This window comes from Podarcis tiliguerta (genome assembly GCF_965153285.1).
Source record: "Podarcis tiliguerta genome assembly, chromosome: 6".
Taxonomy (NCBI): Eukaryota; Metazoa; Chordata; class Lepidosauria; order Squamata; family Lacertidae; genus Podarcis; species Podarcis tiliguerta.
The window spans coordinates 75,611,089-75,632,060 of record NC_139539.1 but is presented as its reverse complement, the minus strand read 5'-3'; the positions used below and the strand labels follow the sequence as shown (position 1 = coordinate 75,632,060).

General features: G+C 44.4%; 1 long non-coding RNA gene across 4 annotated transcripts in view; it reads left to right on the top strand.

Moving 5' to 3' along the window:
- The window catches only part of LOC310679681, a 137,980-nt gene that overhangs the window by 3,986 nt on the left and 113,022 nt on the right, over window positions 1-20,972 (top strand). The gene's annotated exons all lie outside the window — the stretch shown is intronic.

Genomic DNA, 20,972 nt, shown 5'->3' with positions numbered 1-20,972 from the left:
GATTGCTGGGTGTGGAGCACACTCCCCACCCGCAGGCAGCCTCAGCTGCCTGCACACGTGACCTCTCACAGATAAAGCCACAGCTATCTGAACATTTTGCCCTCTGCCTAACCTTTTGCAGTCTCAGTAGTCTGCGGTGTCCTATCTGTAACCTTTGTCTCTGAGACCTTTGTCTCCTTCATCATACACTATGCAAGGGGGAAATGATGCGGTGAAACAGGTGCCAAAATAGCTTTGTACCACCCCACGATCTCGGGACTGGAAGATGTGTATCTGCCTGGGTTTGCTTATTGTGTCAATAAAAGGAGCCTCCACAGAGCTGGCCGGCAGCTCACCTGTGCGGAGCTCACCTGCATTTTCAACTCCTGCCTCATGTCCTTCACTTCAGCGATGCAGGAATATTTTGCCCAACGTGGGGCTTGAACCCATGACCCTCAAATTAATAGTCTCATGCTCTACCAACTGAGCTGTTGCCAAATGATCATATGCAGTCTTATTAAACAAGTAGCATCAGGATATGATTTAGTAGCACTATGTGAGAGGGTTTACAAAAGAGCACTATGCCATTGTTAATGCCCGCCCACTACCCCACATTTGTAGAAAGAAAGAGAGGTGGGGAAAGCCTCTCCTCCTCACAGAGGGGAGGTATTGTAAGAAGGAACCATTCCCACGGCAGCAGGGGGGGGTGTTCGGCCCCCTGAGTCATCTCCCGGCTGCTGTGCCGCCCCCTTGGCTGGCCAGCCAATAGGGCTGGTCTGGGGGAGGGGCTTAGCCGCATTCAAACGGCCGCAGCAGCCTCCACGCCTCATTCAGCCCTCAGAAGATGACAGATCACCCACCCACCCGCCCTTTAGGCTAGGTTAATGTTTCTGACATTGCTATGGACTTTGGTTGGTCGCCTTGGTTGTCCAGGGGGCCTGATAGGAGTTTTTATCCATTTGGCTAATTGGCACCAGCCTCTTGGTTTTTCGTCTACCTCGTAGCAATTCATCACCACTTTTCTGGTATTGGTGGCTAGGCATTGGAATATGTGTTGTGCGTTGGTGGGCGGGGTTTGGCCATCACCTACCCCGCCCCTTGTAGGGTATTCTGTTAAAGGAATCCAACAGTTGTGGATCATGTCCGATGCCCTGTCGGTGGCTAGGGCCATGGCACAACCTCCGGTGACATCAGGGGAAATTTTCAGTTGTATTTGCATCAACAAGCTCCTCCCACTGTTTGTTAACCTTAAAAAGACCCCCAGCTGCACGGGTGGGGTCATGTATAGGTTGTTTTATCCAATGCCTAAGCCAATACCACTCACATGCTGTAACCAATAAAAGTTGTGGCCTTTTTCAGCCTATTAACCTAAATTCTTGCGTACTTGTCTCTTATTTACCATCACACAGGTTAGGTTCCTCAACTCACAAAACTTGTAAAAAGAAAAAAAGAGAAGAGTTTTGCTGCTAAGAAGCTTCCACTGCTAGCTTTGTTTTGTCCCATGGTAGTGGAGGAAAGATGGCCATTGCTGCATTTGTTTGCAATTGATAAAATGATGGGCACTATATTTTCTGGGTGCCTGTCTGTGTTCACCATCTCCCCCCATCTCTCACACATTGCTCTCAAGTGACTCAACCTCTGAAGCATAAAGGGTGATTCCAATCTGGGAGCTGTCCAGCACCTTGGTTCTGAATATTTTTAAAGGTACTGTACTATTTTAGTTTAAAGGTGGCCCAGATATGGGTATCAAAAGCTGATCCTCCAAGGACACATAGGTCCTAGCATCTGTGTGAGCATGCCTCACAATCATGCCAGCCCTGTATGTAAGTCTGTCTTTAAAAAATCTAATATAGATGGTTGCGTTTCAGGTTTTCTCTAATAACCAGCAGGTCAGTCATAAAGTCTGCATGTAGTTTTTTCTCTAATAACAACAGATATGCACAAACCCCAAAAATGTATTATTTTTGCCTCACCTAGCTGTCTAGTCACTGAAATTTTATTTCCCCTTTAAAGTAGCGACATGTCAGAAGAACATACACTCATTCAAACAAGCGTATCAGAAAAGCCTGGGGAAAGAGTGGAGGGAAACCATTTGTAGGAGCAGGGGACATAATGTTCAATATCAAACATAAAAAATAGTCAGAAGCAACCTTGCTTAAGAATTCATCAATGTTTGTCAGCAGGAAAAAGAGGTGATTAATTTTTTTGTTCATTTTGCTAAAAGATGTATATAATTATTTTTCCCCCTTTAGCTTTGCAAGCTCATAAATATCTCCAGGCTGGTTCTCTCCCCGTTTTTGTTTCTAACCCTTTCTGATAGAAGAATTGTTTGTCGAAGCAATACAAACTTGTGCAAATATGCATGAACTTCAATCATGCTCGTGGGTTTTAGTAAGATTTAACCAACCAAGGGAGAAATGGGTTCACTAGTCTAGAACTCATGTATTTGAAGCTTTGGGGCTTGTGATCTCAAGCCTTTCTTTTCTCAGCCGCACCACACAACTGCACAACCCCACCGTGCCTGAAGCGGGAGAAAAAGAGAAGCGGGAGGGTTACAAAGTGAGAGACAGAAGAGGGCATGGGATGTTCTGGCCAGACATAATTCTCTCTACCTGGAAAGGTGCAGTATGGTTGTAAAGGTAAAGGGACCCCTGACCATTAGGTCCAGTTGTGGCTGACTCTGGGGTTGCGGCGCTCATCTTGCTCTATAGGCTGAGGGAGCCAGCGTTTGTCCGCTGACAGCTTCCGGGTCATGTGGCCAGCATGACTAAGCCGCTTCTGGTGAACCAGAGCAGTGCACGGAAACGGCATTACCTTCCCACCGGAGCAGTACCTATTTATCTACTTGCACTTTGACATGCTTTCAAACTGCTAGGTTGGCAGGAGCTGGGACCGAGTAAGAGGAGCTCACCCCATCGTGGGGATTTGAACTGCCAACCTTCTGATCAGCAAGCCCTAGGCTCAGTGGTTTAGACCACAGCGCCACCCATGTCCCTCTAGTATGCTTGTAGGTCTACCTGAAAATGAGTGGGGTGGCATCCAACCCAACTTTAAGCCCTGCATCTTCACTCAATGGAAAGGTGTGTTGTAGGATGACATTTGTTGCTCTCGGGGGAAGCTATCCCAATGGCAGCACCACTGCAGCTTAGTTGGACAGTGCCGGGAGGGAGCAGGGTGATGGTTAGTTCAGGGCTGTGTCTGTGTGCTTGTGGCAGTGCCAGACTGTCTCTGCCAGTGAACCTGGCAAGCTCAAATTTGCCACTTTCCCACCACGTCTTTGCAGTATCAAGGTAAGCAGCAGCAACGCCGCTCTTGGGAGGGCATCTTCCACTATGCTGCCCGCTCTTGAATGAGTCCCACTCCTTCTAAGTAAATGGCTTGTTTTCTTTTGTAGATGTGTTCCTCTTTCTGCATCCAAAACCCTTATTCTCCATCCTCACATAGGTGGAAGTTGCTTATTTGAGTAGTGCACTTTTATTTGTTTTAATCCGTTTTCGGTGGTGGCTGGTGCCCTTTGGGACTAGAGGGGCAGAAGGTGGAGTCAAAACCAATGATAGGCAGAAACTATTTCTAGTTTTGTTCCCATCCTCCTCCCTGCTAAGTGGTACCAGGGCAAGACCTGAGACTAAGGAGAAGGAAGCTGACAGCCATTGTCCCTGCCTGGACTAGTTGTCATTAAGAAGGCAGGAACATGGGGGCTGGCCAAGGCCAGACTGAAGTTGGTGGGGCAGTGCCTCATTTGCCTGAATCAAGAAGTCTCCACTGCTCGTTTCCTTACAAAACCTCAAGGAGACTCACCACAAGAACCATAAAATACAACAAAACCACAAAACAGGAGAGCAGACCAAGAAATAAAAACAATTAAGAAACCAGCAATCAATATTTCCTAAATCATTGTTGTCGTCATTCCCCAAGGGAGTAACAAAAGCCAGGTGGTAAAGTCCAGTCTTTAAAGCCTTTCAAAACAAAAAGTTTTTGACAATACAATGGAAGATCAATAAGGTTGAGTCCAAAGTTGAGCAGGTCAACAGAAAAGACCCTCTTCCTCAGACTAACCAGAAATTGGTTCCAATCTGAGAGGACAACCTCCATAGATCATCTTAATATGCTGGCAGCTCATGTGGGGTAAGGGTGTCCTTCAAGCCATTAAACTCTTTAAAGGTCAAAACCAGCACTTTGAATTGGGTCCAGAAACAAATAGGTTGTGTTGTTCCAGCCACAAAGTGACATGTTCCTGGTTGAATGGACCATGCCAGGATTAGATTGAAAAACTGTCTTCTGCTCTGCCATTTGGAGCTTGTCATCATTAATTAAATAGCCCAGAAAGCATTTACAAATAACTCATTCTTATTTTGAGGGCATCAGGAGGAAGTTCTAAATTCAAATAATAGCCAGCACAAAAAAATGAACTTCCAGCCTTTGTTCCTCATCCACAGGAAGCAATTGTTAACTCAGTTCTTCCAGGGTTTCCTTCCAGCAGGCATCTCTCTGCTGGGTCATCCTTTTCTTGATTCTTGCCAAAACTCATGTGGTTCTTCCTATTATTGCCATCAGTTGAAGCAACATGGGGATGTCCTTTAAAAGTTAACTTTAGATTTAAATAAACATGTGGTTTAGCACAAAGATAGGCTTCAGTTCAGCTTCCCAGTACTATAATTGATTGTTTGCCCACTTGTGGACCAAAGGTATCATATTTTCCCTTACTGAAGTGCTTTTGTGGGCATTTGCCTTCGATTAAAGCTTGACGCTATCACTTTGCTGCTATATACTTATTAGTTTCAATACAAACTCCTTGCTTGACAGGTCAGACTAGCAGCCTTCAGGTTTGCTTGTGGCTTCACCTTGTGGTGAGCTCCAGAGCTGCACCTTGCAGCATCTACCTAAGGCTCGAGACCGGCCCACCTGTAAGGCAAGGTGAAGTGACTGCCTCAGGTGGCAGGATCCACATGGGCAGAAGATTCAGCTTCCAAGGAATGCATTACTGTTGTGGTGGCAGTGACAACCGCAATGCCTCCTCGGCAGCTCCCATAATATCGCCTCTACAGTGGCCTCTCAGTGAATTGGGGGTGCTGTTGCTCACCTCTCACCCCTAGGGAGGAAATGATGGGGGCTGCCCTCAGGGGTCTCCTGGGCTCTGAACCTGCCCAGTGTGATTCAGAGCAGGTCCTTTCCCCTCCTATGAGAGCGTTTGATTCCCACTGGGAAATCAAGTATGGTGATGTCCTGTGTGTCACACATGGTGTAGCATTCGATATTATGGGATGCCAAGGGGAGAGGAAGAAGATTTGGCTGTTGCTTCATGTTAGCGGTCATGTGGATCCCAGAATGTCTACCTCCAGTCTTTGAGGGAGAGAATAAATAACTTTTATTTGTTCTCAATTCATCTTCTTTCTGAAATTTTGCATTTGTGCTTTTAAATAAAATAAAAAATACTCTAAAAAGGGTGGGGGGATCATGTGGGTGTGTCCATGTCTCTCTATGCGTGTTCCAGTTCAAATAATAAAATCCTCAGCAGGAGTTTCCTGTTGGGTTCTTCTTCTTCTTCTTCTTCTTCTTTTTCTTCTTCTTCTTCTTCTTCTTCTTCTTCTTCTTTAGCATCCATCAGTGCCCGCAGCCTAGTGTTACTTACGAGCTGCTTGTGTTTTCTATTGATTTGGAGGTCATTTTTAATTTAACAGAAGAAGAGGAGTCTTTAAAAATTGGCACCACTTAACCAAACTTAAGCACTTTTTAAGTCTAAGCATTTTAGTGGGTGAGATTGAAGAAATTTGAAATCAATGGAATAATGTTGACTCAGAAATAAGTCCCATTAAGTTCAATGGGGTTTAGTCCCAATTATGCTGGTGTAGTATTTGTGGCATGAAATATTTGAATCACAACATAATAAGAGCCCTGCTGCATCACTCATCTAATCCATCATCCTTTTCTCATAGTGACCAACCTGATGTGTATGGGAAACTCACAAGGAGCAAGTGAGTCCCAGATTCTAATATTATGAAAGAGGGAGAAAAATTCTGGCCACTTTCTTCACAATATGTATAATTTATATCCTTCTAACATGTCCCCTTTTACTCCACTTTTGTTCCAAACCACAAAGCCTCAAATGCTGTAAGCTTTCCTCATTAGGGATGGTGACAAAGTTCATTAAAAGTGAGCAAAAGAGCAAACTCCATCAAAGCTTGCAGGCTCATGCAGAAACCAATCCCCTGTCTTACATGCAAGGGATCACAGTCTTTGATACCAACCTTTTCATAAACTTTACATCTTGAACTTATCGCTGTTCTCAGTCTCCAAGCTGAAGCTCGCAGCTTGGCTCACTGTCATTGTCTTTGTAGTTTCTCTCCAATCTGATGTGATTAAACGGGTATTTGAACTATATGCACACTCGGTCTGTTATATTTAGATGATGGTTTTTTATTGCCCTATGCCTGGTTTTGGCACCACACAGCAAACTTAATGAAGATCTATCTATATCATCTATCTATCTATCTATCTATATCTATCTATCTATCATCTATCTATCTATCATCTATCTATTTATCATCTCTCTATCTACACATATACATAGACATATATTCTCTCTCTCTCCCCCACTCCTGATATGACTGTCAGCAATCAGCAGTATGAACTTCCAAACACAGCAAAGAGAAGAAATAAACAATCTTTAATTTCTTATATGAAGATGTCATAATGCCATGCATTTATTTCTTCCATTATTCCCAATAACCCATTCAGTGATTTAATCTTAGAAATTAAACAAGCACAATCAAATTAAAGTGTGTATTGTTGACATTGCCCAGGAGCCAAAGAATTGTGAAACCAGTTCCATGAGTCCAATAAGGCCTTGGATGTGTTTTCTCAAGCAGCAGCCACACACCCCCACAAAATGTGGTGTGGTACGCTCCATGAAACTGGAGAATGCTTCAAAAGCTGTTTGGGAGGTGACAGAGGGCTCCTCTGTTAAACAAAACAAATAAGTTCAAGATGCAATACTCTCGTGTGAGCCTAAGTACTGGTAGCTCCTTGCATCCCAGTCATTAGGTTATGTCAGTTTGTAAATCACCTAAGTGTAACATGATTATGTCCATGTTTCTGGTGGTGTTATTACAACTGAAAACCTCTAATGCTCTCTGCTGCGACTGTAAGCATAACTCTCTAGTTTTCTGTTTCCTCACGCGTATGACAACTAAGAAAGTATGGAAGCATTCTGATAAATTCCACTAGCGCTTTTGCTGAAGCAGGAACCTCTAACATTCAAATTGAATTTTGCTTTCAGGACAATTCAGTAGCAGCCTAAGTTTGAAAACCCACTTTGTTTTCAAACCCTGCCCCCATATTTAGCTTCCTTCATAATTCCTTTGGAATGTTGTCCAGCCAGGACCCTGCAAATTTACCTCAAATTTCATGTTAGGTGGAAATTGATTGCAATCCTAATGGAAGATGATGGATTAATACCCTTTTCCCATATACACCTTCAGTTCAAGGGCATCTATTATGCTTTATTCTATAACTGGGAAGCCTTATATAATAGGAAGAGGGAGATAAGTAAGTAAAATATAGGCTTCCTCCTTGTATCAATATTTTATATAGTCTCCCTTCCCACCTAAGCCTTTGTTCTTCTCAGTTGGCCATAAGTTAAAAGTTCCCTCCCCCACCCCCAAATCTGTACTGCTCAGCAACAACCGTCCTTCACCTTTCATCTTCCAACCAATCATGTCAAAGCACTGTTGCACACAAAAGTCATCCATTTATGTCACCAACAGATGCTTAACTATTGCCATGGAGAACAAAAAGGAAGAGAAGGGGTAGTGGATTGTACGTTATAGTTTTCTATTGTTTCCAAAAGCCCATCTCTTTTCTATTTTTGCTAAAGTAAAATAAATGTGGGTCAGTGCAAGCAGGAGCTGCTATAGATATTTCAAGACGTTCCAAAAGAAAACTCAACCTAAAACGGCCCAGTGATCAAAATCCTGCGAGCCAACTTGGTTACATGGATAATCATGTGTGTGCTTCAGATTGATTCATTACTCACAGACTCAGCATCAGTACCTAAAAAAAGATAAGATGGCAAATGCCAAATGCCATGGGTCCTGCAGGGCCCATAGCTGCCAGTGCCAGCCTTCTTCTTATAATGGTCCAGCATTCCAAAGAAAAGAAGCAGGCAAGATGGCAGTGATGCCACCTTGATTTTCCCACAATTCCTCTGGGCCTCTCTTCAGAGGGCCATACTGTGCACTTCCACCTGTTCTGACTGCTGCTCACTGTAGTGGCACTGCCCACACTGCTGCCACCTGCCATGCCTGGGAGACTCACAAGGGTGGCATTGCCCAGGTTCCTCTCAAAACAGGCACCTGTTGATAGGTGTGGTTGTTTGTCAGTTTGGCAAGTCAACAATTTGTGTTGATGGGCAAGTCACTTGAAGCCCCCTAATTTCAATTAGGTTACTTCTTACATTTTCATCATAATAGTCCTTTCTGTGTACTTTTATGTATACATATAATTACTAAGATAAGGCCAGTTTGGGACAGTTGACCAGGGCAAATGGTTCAGCAGGGACAAATCAGGCATCATATGACAGCATGGAACAAGGAGTCTTTCCAGGGGCAAAAATTGGTTGTAAATCAGGAACAATAACAACCAAGAACATTTGGTGGTTCCTTATACATCACAACTGCAGCGTACTGTACCTGCCATGTTTTAGATGTTTCAGGCACTTTACACAAAAGAGTTGAATTGTGTAGTCCCACCTTCTGTTTAGTATCTCAAAGTGGCAGGATTTTTGGAGGGCAACCTGAGAGCAAGTTCTTCTGACATCAGTTGGCTCTGAAAAATCTAAATGTATCCATTCTCCTCGTGTGATTTTAACAAATGCTATTGGACTACTTTTTTTGTTCCCGACTCATTTAACATAGCAGTTCCACAGAAATCAGCAAACACATTATGGAAGGATGTCACATTCTGTGTTTATTCATCAAATGACAAGCATTTACTGTTACAAAAGGAACATTTTCAGATTTCATTCCCAATCTGTGATGCCCCCCTTCTTTGAGAACTGCAGTGGACTGAACCAGTTTGTGTGAAAGCATAAGGCAGACAGTATATTAGCTTCCCTTTTAAATCTATGACCTTGGGCATTTGAGCTAGTCATTAAGTCCCTGCAAATCCAATCAGCTGCACATTAACTCTTATTTATTCATTTTTAATGTGTTACGATGATCTTCATCTTCTTATTCAGAAGAAAATAAACTTGCATTGTTAATTCTTTTAAATCACCTGGAAAATGAAAAGAGCCATATTTTAATCATCTGGGTATACAGACCTCATATATAGCCAGAGCAATTTAATAAGCTCATAAAATGAATGCCCCTCTGTAGGTGTAGAAAACTAATAAATGTTTGATGTGTAGTATAAACATATTTTCCTATATTCTATCCATATCAGACACCTCTTACCCTTCCTTTTTCTTTCTTTCTCTGAGCGTCACTTTTTGTGTTCCTCTATCGCCTCTGTTTTCCCCCCAAACTATCTTGAAAGCTCATTTTTGAGTCCCTATCAGCTCCACACCTGCATTGACCAACCTAAGTCCTCTTTGCAGGGTTTATTGCAGTGTGTAGTGTTTTCAGGAGTACTTAGGTCACGGTGCTGTGCCACTAATACAGCTATCATTATTATTACTACCAGTAGTCATTGTAAATAGTATTCAGATCACTATTATTACCATCAGTATTATCATCACTATTGACACTACTAGTAGCATCCTTTTTTGGTTTTTGATAATAATGTTTATTTGTTTTCAATTACAGTCCAATAATAGTCTCATTACAGCAATGCCAAATTATAACACAATTACAAATACCAATCATTCAGATACCAAATTACATAATTTAGGTGACACCCCCCCCCCGTGTGCTAGAATTGATGGTTTGATGATTTTCTTTATTTCTGCGTTCCATCATCTTATTCATTTCAATTACACTCCAGTCAAGATAACAATTCCTTATACAACAACTGCAATATTCACAACATCCATTCATATTAACACATTAAATGATTCACAAAACTACAGGTGAGGCACTCAAACTATATCCTTATTCTTCCTATGTGTGGCAATTATTCTTTCTGTGATCTTTTTTCCTGTCCCTGTAAAATGTTATGTCTAGCTTTGTTGCTGTTCTCCATCATACATTAGGCGGAGCTAATATCCCATTGTTGTTCCAGAAATTCTCCTTTGCTCTGTCCCATGCTTCTTTGTTTTGCAGCTGCAAAAATCACACTGTTCCAATAAATAACCTGTTTTTGCCATTTTCCCTCTCAGCCTGGAAAGGAGAGTGATCTGTTGAACTGCAAATGACTCAGTAATGAAGTCATTAAGCACCCTTAAACCACATGTAATATTTCCATCTTTCTTTTCTTTTATTTCTTTTATTACTTTAAATATTTGTAGATTCCTTTCCCACCTGTTTGAAATGGTGTATGCTATTCAAAGTCAACATATTAAGATAATACAATAAAACAAAACATCCAGCATTAGTTATGAAAATGCTCCCCATGCTATTAATGAAATCAAATCCTTGCTGAAATATAGAAAGAAATAGCCCTAATGGAAAATAGGCAGAGACGGGCTCTATCTCATGTTGGAAGGCAAGCTGTTCCCATGCCTGGGGACCACCGGCCTAAACTCCTGCCATTAGGTCATACCAAATGAGGCTCAGTCCCTTGACTGTAATTACTTTAAGAGCAGGGCATGGGGAGCAAAGTACAGCCTCTGTTTTAATTTCCATGTATGCTGTGGGAGACAGCACTGCAGAACCAGTATAGCCATTTCATACCTGATTGCTATGCAAAGTGGCTCTCAGTAGATAACACCCAGGAGACAGCATTCTCCCAGGAGTATTCCTATATGGAGTCATTTGCATCTTCTAGTGCAGTTTTCATCTGTCAATTAAAAGATCCAAAGAAAGAGCAAAAAACAACAACAATAACTAACCCACTTCATCCCTGCCCGGCCCCCAATCAGCATTCAAAACTCCCAGAAACCCTTCTTTACGGAACGAATTGCAGTTTGTGGTGAAATTGGCGCATTCGTTTACAATTAAATTTAGAAATTTAATAAAAAGATATCTCTTGTTAGGGAGGGAGGAATATTCAGCCCTTGATTGAAGTGTCTGGAAAGCTCAGTTATGAAAAAGGCTGATATTCAGATCCAAATGTATGATCAAAGCGTGGCAATAAATAAGTGCGACAGAAATCATAAGCAGTTCTAATGTACCAACCCTTAAACAAAACAAAAACAAAAATCATTTTAGTATAAAGTTAAAGAGCAGGAAATAGATGGCAATGCTGAATTATAAGGCTGCTGGGTGTGATTATGGCATGTATAATTAAATGGATGAGAGATCATAAAAGGGGAAGAAAATCTAGGTGAAAGGAAATACAAGGAAGAAAGACTTTTTTTAAAAAGGGTTTGGAGTCCAATTCAGACCAAGGAGAGAATACTTTGGATCAAACCACACCATACTGTACTAGCTGTATATAGCCAGAAGGCAATATAAAATGTAGTATAATGTTAGGCAGGTGATTAATTATACTGATTATCATATCTTGACCATTTTGCAAACCAGAAATCGAGCTCTTTGCCTTCAGGTAGCACCTTTCCAAGACACAGGCGTTTTGTTATCTAGTAGGGAGAGGCAGGAGCTGCTGGTGTTACAGGTTTCCTTTACCAGTTGAACCACTGAGGTCCAGCTCTGAGGGCCTTCTGGCGGTTCCTTCGCTGTGAGAAGTGAGGCTACAGGGAACCAGGCAGAGGCAGTGGCGTAGCGTGGGGGGTGCCCGGGGGCCGGCCGCACCGGGCGCAACATCTGGGTGGGGGCGTGCTCGCACTCGCAGCTCTCTGCCCCTACCTGGCTCACTCACTCTCTCTCACTGCAGTGCTGGCTGTGTGAATCCGATCCGAGCCGCCGGGTCGCCGCCCACTGTGGAGGGGAGGGTGCCAGGCGTGCGGTGCGGTGCGGAGCAGAGAGAGAGCGAGGGACTATCGAGGGAGGGACAGTGCAGCGGGGGGGGGCGCAAATTACTTGCCTTGCCCCGGGTTAGGGGGCGCAAATTACTTGCCTTGCCCCGGGTGCTGACAACCCACGCTATGCCACTGGGCAGAGGGCCTTCTCAGTAGTGGCACCCGCCCTTTGGAACGCCCTCCCATCAGATGTCAAGGAAATAAACAACTATCTGACTTATAGAAGACATCTGAAGGCTGCCCGGTTTAGGGAAGTTGTTAATGTTTGATGTTTTATCGTGTTTTAAATATTCTGTTGGGAGCTACCCATAGTGGCTGGGGAAACCCAGCTAGATGGATGGGGTATGAATAATAAATTATTATTGTTATTATAACCACATATGTATTTATGGATGTGGCACTGGCAGTCCCATAGATTTTCAGACATTTTCTCTATATTGCGTCTAAGGAATGCACCACGTATTGTCTCGCATTGTTTTATTAACAGACTACCTTAGGTAATCTAATTTGGTACGGCAATAAAAAATTTTCATTTTATGTCATGTACTTAAAAGAAAAATACATACAAAAAGGTGGCTTTACTGAACTCATTACTTACTAAATCAAATGAGCACTCTTGCCTTATGTTTAATGTTCTCAGAATGCTTTGAAACAGTTCAGTCAACAGGTACTGCCATTTTAGAAAAACCTTTTAAGTCCAAGGAAGAAGTTATGAAGCACATCACTCAAACTGAAACCTTGACCTTCTCTTTGTATTATAACGTTATACAATTGAGCCAGAAATGTAATGTTTTCTCCCCAGCTCAGATGATGAGCTTTAAAAGAAGTAGAGAATATATGGGCATAGGGCAGGAATAGCCAACATATTGTCCTTCAGATGTTGGTGAACTGCAACCAGTGGTGGCTGGTGCCTATTGAGACTGGTAGAGCCAAAAGTAGGAAGAAGAGTTTGGATTTGAAATCCCGCTTTATCACTACCCGAAGGAGTTTCAAAGCGGCTAACATTCTCCTTTCCCTTCCTCCCCCACAACAAACACTCTGTGAGGGGAGTGGGGTTGAGAGACTTCAGAGAAGTGTGACTGGCCCAAGGTCACCCAGCAGCTGCATGTGGAGGAGCGGGGACGCGAACCCGGTTCCCCAGATTACGAGTCTACTGCTCTTAACCACTACACCACACTGGAAGACCAACAGTGGGTGGCACCAGAGCCAATGACTGGCAGAGCCAACTAATTCAAGTTTTGTCCCCATCCTTCTCCCTGCTGAATTCTAATAGGGACAAATCTGAGATGAAAGAGAAGGAAGTTGACCGTCAGTGTTGTAAGTAAGTAAGCAGGCAGGCATGGTGGGTCTATCTAAGGGCAGACTGAGGTTGGTGGGGCAATGCTCTGTTTGCCCTAATGAACTAGCCTTCAGTGGCTGCAATTTCCATCAGCTTCAGCCATCGTGGCCAAAAGGACAGGGGATAATGGAAGCAGGGCCTTCTTACCCATAGGAGCTACAAGTGCTGGGCACCTGGGTGCCGGGCTCTCAGGGGCACCAGGCCTGAGAGCTGAGTCTGGGGAAGAGCCCACCCATCGGTCGGAGTGCCGTGATGGGCTCTTCTGCTGCAGGCAGCTCTGCGCCGTGAGTTCAGGGGCGACTAAGCCAGCGAGATTGTGCTGGTGCCGAGGGTTAACCATGAGGCGAGGTCCGAGTCCAGTCTGAGGTCAAGGGTGCGATATGGAGGCAGTCCGTCAAAGCTGAAGCAGGGTCCAAGGCAGGGAGTCGGGTAAGGTCAGGAACTCTGGCAGAAGAGCAGAACAGGGTGCAGGCAGGAATAGGCTAGCAACAACGTTGCTCCCGCAACTTGGGACTGGGGCTGGCTGGCTTTATCTGCCCCGAGGCATAGGGCGGCCCCGGTCCACAGGTGACTCGACTCTCCTGGCCTGGAGGCGAGCACCCCTCCTGTGGGAACTTAGTTCCCTCCGCCTCTCTGCCCTGAGCCTCTGCAGCTCAGGAGAGGCTGGAGGGTTACCGGATCCAGAGGCAACCCCAGCTTCCTCTGACAGGGCTAAGAGTGGAGCACCTGCAGGCAATGGGTCCTCCATCACCTCAGGAGCCAGAGCAGACTCAGCTGGTGCCTGCACCTGAGGATCCAGCACAGGTGAGGACCCTTCAAGCTCATGCCCCAGCCCTGGCTCAGCTGGTTCTGCCTCCTGTGCGGCTGGGATTCCTCAGGTTCAGCCTCCGAGTCCGAATCCCAGGCCATCACAGAGATGCTGATGCGGCCGGCCAGCTCCGCCCTTCTGCGCACCTGCGACTGGGCAACCTGGGGGGGGGGATCTTTGCACTCCGGCACCACATATGCTTAAGACAGCCCTGAATGGAAGAGGACTATTACCTTCTTTGGCCACCGTGGGAGAAAGGATTCTGGACTAAATGGACCTTTGGGCTGATCTATCCCTGCTCTCCATATGTTCTGAGGTCATGTAGGAGGAATCCATGTCACAGTGTTTTCCCAGCCCAACCCTTATGTCAGGAATGAATGGAGAACCTGTGACCCTCCAGTTGTTGCTGGACTATATATCTCATAATCCTTGACCACTGACCATGCTGAGTGGGGCTGACGGGAGTTGACATCCATCAGCATCTGAAGTCCCACACATTTCCCATCCCTGCCCTATGCTTTGGTAGGAAAGAGCCACAGCTTGGACTCCTAGAGGCTGCTGCATTAACTAGCAGACATGAAGCCACTCTGCTGTAGCTCTTCTGTCACTAAAGGAACTCTTGCAAATGAGGGCACACAAATCTTCTGTTATAAGAAGGTAATTTTGCATTCCTATCCACAGCGCGGTCTCCATGCAAAAAAAGAGAGAGCTTTTCTTGATATCCATTGCATCAGCAGAACAGGATAATGCAAATAAGCTTCAAGCTATTTCTCATCATAAACAATAACAAGTTGAATTGCTTGTCAATATGCTATTTAGTATTTGGCCTATATGTTCTGCCATTCCTTCATATTTTATACTGAATTTTGGATAATAACATTGGCATTCAGCTTAGTATGATACTCAAAGCCTTCAACACTGCAAAAGCAGCATGCCTAAATGCATATTGTAGCATCCATCAATTAGCTTTGCCACTGAGCAGATGAAAACTGGCTTGGCTTAGAGCATTTGATGGATTTAGCAGCTCCAATATAAAGTGGATCCATACTTTTGTTAGATCTAATTTCCACAAAGGACATTTAGAAGGAGCTAAGGATCAAGAAGCCATTTGGATTTGTGGCTGTGCACATATGTTAAGCAGTCATTTTCGCTCCTTTTTAATTAGTTCCCATGGAAGAAATGCTTAAGCAGCTCTGAATCTTCAAACTGCAGCTAATTCAAGGCAAAAACAAACAAACCCATCTTTGATTATTCTGTTATTTATTTCATGAAAGCCACGGTCCATCAAGGTAAACTGGGGCATGTGGAACTTCAAGGATGGCAATGACAAAAGCTCAGAAAAAATTGTTAAAATGCCCAGCTTTACATGTTACAAGGAAGTAGAGAGGGAACACAAAGTTGAGCAGAGGTGCTCAGCAACATTAGAATCATTGCAAGCAGAATGGAGGCAAGCACACATGCCACCTCAAGCATGCCAGCTCACCTTGATCATAAAGGTAAAGGGTAAAGGGACCCCTGACCGTTAGGTCCAGTCACGGATGACTCTGGGGTTGCCGCACTCATCTCGCTTTATTGGCTGAGGGAGCCGGCGTACAGCTTCTGGGTCATGTGGCCAGCATGACTAAGCCGCTTCTGGCAAGCCAGAGCAGCACACGAAAACGCCGTTTACCTTCCTGCTGGAGCAGTACCTATTTATCTACTTGCACTTTGAACTGCTAGGTTGGCAGGAGCAGGGACTGAGAAATGGGAGCTCACCCCATCGCGGGGTTTTGAACCGCCGACCTTCTGATCGGCAAGCCCTAGGCTCTGTGGTTTAACCCACAGCGCCACCCGCGTCCATGGGCACACCCATACTTCTGCTTGTCCCGGACTTTCTAGGCATGGGTCTGAGCAGTTTTCCCCTCGCACTACCACCCCTTTCAGTGCAAAATTTCAACATCCAGTACTACCTCAAAGCAGCTGCACACTGCCATCACTGGGCTCCATTGAAAATGGCTTTTCCATGCAAACCAGGAAGTGACCTCTCCAGACAAATGAAACAACTTCTTTTCTTACATCTGCAGCTGTGATCTCCTGGGTGACGTGGATGCTGTTGACAGTCAAATGCACATGTGTACTCTGTCTGTTTCCCTCCCTCTCACCCACCACTCTGCACAGTCCTGGACGTGGGCAACCCATGCTATGTCACCATCCAGAATTCTGTGGTTTCTGCAGCCTTGGGGAGTGTTCCAGGGCTGTAGAAGAGCAATTCTTGCCAACCATAAGGGAACCAAATCCATTTCCATGTGTATCTTCAGGTACTTACTTCCTTCTGTGCTAGAGCAGCCTTCCCAACCTGGTGTCCTTCACCTGCTGTGAGACCACAGCTCGCATCAACCCTGACCATTGTCTATGCTGGTTGGGGCTGATGGGAGTTGAAGTCCAAGACATCTGGGAGACATCAAGTAGAGGAAGGCTGTGCTAGAGGCAAGATGAATGGCTGTCAGCACAACCCTACACGTCTCATTAGGTTTAAGGGGACTTGCTTCCAGGAAAGCAAGTCTGGAATTTGAATCTGAGTATTGAGCATACCTGGATCCTGTGATGTCTAGTCTTTGTTGCCTCTCTCAGCTTCACTGAGCTTTCCTTCCTTCCTTCAGCATCTCTTGTGACTGCAGGCATAGATCATCATCACTGAGTGTCAGGTTATGGAAGCTGTTCTGTCTTAATGCTGCTGCGGTTGCCGTTGAAACCCTTGGCTCAGAGCCTGACCTTACCAGAAGCAGCAGCTGCTGCGTCTTAAGCTTCAGTGCATTAACCAAAGAGATGTTAACATCTACACAACAAACTCAGAAACAGCCAAGGCTGGAAGCAGTGAAGTCAGATTTTTGCTGGCAGCGGGTGGATCCAAGAACCGATGAGGTAAGGGAAGTCAGTATCTTGCAAGGCTCCTGGCAGCAGTCAGCCATATGTGCCACAAGCCCCCTATTGGTTAGATTATTGGACACAGGATTGGGAAAGATGGGCTCAATTTCCAATTTATTCATCATATTGTTAAGTATCCATGTGAAAATCATTGCTAGCTACTGTCAGTTCTCCATCTGGAAAATGGTGATTATGACCTACCTCATAGGACTCTTTTCTGAGAACAAATGGCACTGCAGAAAACAGGGGGGGGGGGACTTTGTAAACTAAAAAAAGAAGAAGTAACATTGAAGTTGTTCATAAATCCTAGGAATATGTCCTCTTCAGTTATGAAAGCACTCAACATTTCATGTAATTAGAAGCTTTGCACTATTATTTTCCATAATAAATCAGAGGATTCTCTTTTATCTTTTTGATGGCTGTGGCACACTGAGTTGGCATTTGTAAGGTGTGATTGTGCAATGAAACTATTTTGGAGCTGGTAATTGCTAATTGAACACCATCCAACCCTAGAAAAAGATAACTCTCCAACATATCAGTTTGTACCAGTTCCCATACCCCTGGCACACATGCAACGGTCATTCTGTTTCAGTCACTAAAACCGGAATGTTGTAAATGTGAACATGGTGCTGATAGTGAGTTCTTCTGTATTTAAAAAATAGAATAGTAGATCTGCATAAATAAGTATGTATCAAAAATACAAAAAGACATTATATCATCAACAAAATAATCTACAGCTCATCTTCTTACATTGAACTATTTTTAAAAATAATAATCCAGATTTCAGTTGCTATTGAATTGCATATTGCAAAATGCAAGGTTTCTGCTACATTTAAATAGCTTGAAAAAAAGGATCTACCAATCAAAGTTTTCTGCTTATGAAATTTAGCAGGAACACACCAGTCCACAGCATCTTCCATGGCAGTAAAGCCTCACTCCAAAACAGTGCATGTGACAGCCTAGGAAGAGGGAGATGGAGGCCTTTATGAGAGAAACTTGGCTATTCAGTGAGGCTTACTCCCATGTGATACAGAGTGACTTGCACCTGCCTTGCTAGCTTTCCAGAAGAGAAATGAACAAGAAGGCACCACTGATCTCTTCCACCATTGATTCATCTGGTCATCAGCTGCTGCAGCACTCTTTGCAAATAAACCATTTGTCATCTGTTCCAGCAGCTGCTGCTCCCTAATTGGTTGCTGCCCAAGCAAACTACCTGTATCCACTTTGCAAAGATAGCTGCACTGGTGGAGCAAGAGGACCAAACAGAGAATCTCCTTCTTTGAGACCACGCAATGCAGGTAAATAAGTAAAGCTGGGATCCTATACATGGTTTGATGGGAACAAGTCTCATTGACTAGGGAATGGGTGGGTCCAGTGGCGTAGCATGGGTTGCTCACACCCGAGGCCATGTGTAGAGGGTGGGAAAGAAATGGATGGAGTATGTGCACATGTTGTCTGGAGATGTCACTTATTGGTTCGCATGAAGAAGTAGTTTTCAACAGAGCCCAGCAACTGAAGTACAGTGGTACCTCCGGTTGCGAACAGGATCCGTTCCGGAGCTCCGGTTGCATCCCGAGGAATTCGCAACCAGAGGTGCCATTTCTGTGCATGCGCACAGCGCAAAGAGTGCTTCTGCGCATGCGCGTGCGACGAAACCCGGAAAAATACTTTCAGGTTTGCCACGTACAGTGGTACCTCGCAAGACGAATGCCTCGGAAGATGAAAAACTCGCAAGACGAAGGAGTTTTTCATTTTCTGAGTTGCTTCGCAAGACGGATTTCCCTATGGGCTTGCTTCGCCAATGCATTCCTATGGGAAACTGTCAATACACATTGGTGCTTCGCAAGACGAAAAAATTCACAAGACGAAAAAACTCGCAGAACGTAACCAGAGGTACCACTGTATGCATCTGTATTAAGGCAGCAGCAGGTTTGAAATTTTGTGCCCCCTAACAATTTTGAGAACGGGGTAATCACCCCCTGTTAGCTCCCCCCCCCCCAATGCTACACCACTGGGTGGATCACTGTATTAAGGCCCTATGTGCACTATGAATTTTAAGCAGTATCATATCTGAGGACTATAGTTTGTTAAGGGTGCTGAGAATTGTTAGACGTCTCAGAAGACCCACTGAGTTTAGAGCGGCTTGCTTCCCATAAGTTGGCCTAGGATTTGAGCCTCAATCATCTTTCTCCCATTTTCATGTTTTCTTAAATGTATATTTTGTTTTTCCTAAGTATGTTTTATTTTGATTTAACCATTTCTTAGTTGTGTTATTCGATTATTCTCAAGCCTTGACATGTCCCCAAATTTTGTTCTGCTATGGTCTACACAAAGCAACCTAAAGGAAAGTAAGCTCTCATGCAGCTTTATAAAAACTCCTAAATAGATAGCACATCATGCTGAAATTGTCTTTGAAATGAGTTATAGAGTGTAAACGTGCCTGTGGGACTGGCCAATACATGTTGGGAAGCATATAACATATATTTACACTGACTTTTATCGAAAGAATACACTACTGGAAAAATTCAAAGACAGCCCCTGAAATGCACTGCTTCAAAAATGCGTCATGAAAAATATCATGCTTATCAAGGAGGAGACCTTCAAGTCCCTTTAGGATATTTAAGCTACAATATTTGAAGAACTTGGTGGCTGAAACAGAAAACCATAAGTCAGAAAACAATTATATTTGACCCTAGCGACAGCCTTTTTGTGAGTTGTTATGGAGCAACTGAGAAATTTCATTGCCCTTTGGGAGGATCAATATCTATAAAACAGACACAGTTAAGAGAGACAACAAAAATAGTATACAATTTGTTTCTTTTTATAAAGAATGTGCTTTCCCCTTCCCCCTCCACCCTCACTGAAAGCTTTGGCACTGCACACAAACAGTTTGGGTTTGGTAGTTTTCATAGTTCTCTTTCTCTATATAGGCAGCTTTGGGTTAACTGCATGTGGCTGTCAAGATGCGGCAGAGAGTGAGTGGCAGAAAGAGAGGGAGACCATTTTGGGTTCTGGCCCCACCCACTGCCAGCATGCAACTCCAGACAGATTAACACTGAGGGAATATGCCCCTCTGCAGAGGGAAAACATGCTTCTCCACTGCTGAGAGAGAAGGGACTATTTATTATTGTGCTTAAGGGCCAGATCATACTTCAAAATGAATAGTATTGGATATTTCACCGGTATTTGTTGATACACGACTGATACAAAACCAAAAGCTTACTAAAAAGAAAAGAACCCTTTAGTGGGTTTGATGCTTTAATTTGCTGGCAGCCAATGAGAGTGATGGGACGCGGGTGGCGCTGTGGGTTAAAGCCTCAGTGCCTAGGGCTTGCCGATCGAAAGGTCGGCGGTTCGAATCCCCGCGGCGGGGTGCGCTCCCGCTGTTCGGTCCCAGCGCCTGCCAACCTAGCAGTTTGAAAGCACCCCCGGGTGCAAGTAGATAAATAGGGACCGCTTACTAGCGGGAAGGTAAACGGCGTTTCCGTGTGCAGCTCTGGCTCGCCAGAGCAGCAATGTCACGCTGGCCACGTGACCTGGAAGTGTCTTCGGACAGCGCTGGCCCTTGGCCTCTTTAAGTGAGATGGGCGCACAACCCTAGAGTCTGTCAAGACTGGCCCGTACGGGCAGGGGTACCTTTACCTTTTTAATGAGAGTGATCAGGGCAACCTGGTCCGATGGGCAGTATATAAATATGATGATGATGATGATGATGATGATGATGATTTATTCTGTACATCGGGGAGGGCTGTGTGGAGAGTCTTCCTTTAATTCCTAGGAGTTTATCTCAGTGAAGACCTTACTTGGAAGATCAATACAACCCAGTTGTTTAAGAAAGCCCAACAGTGACTCCATCTCCTCAGAGTATTGCAAAAGAACGATGTCAATCAACATTTGATTATCTCCTTCTACCGGTCCACAATAGA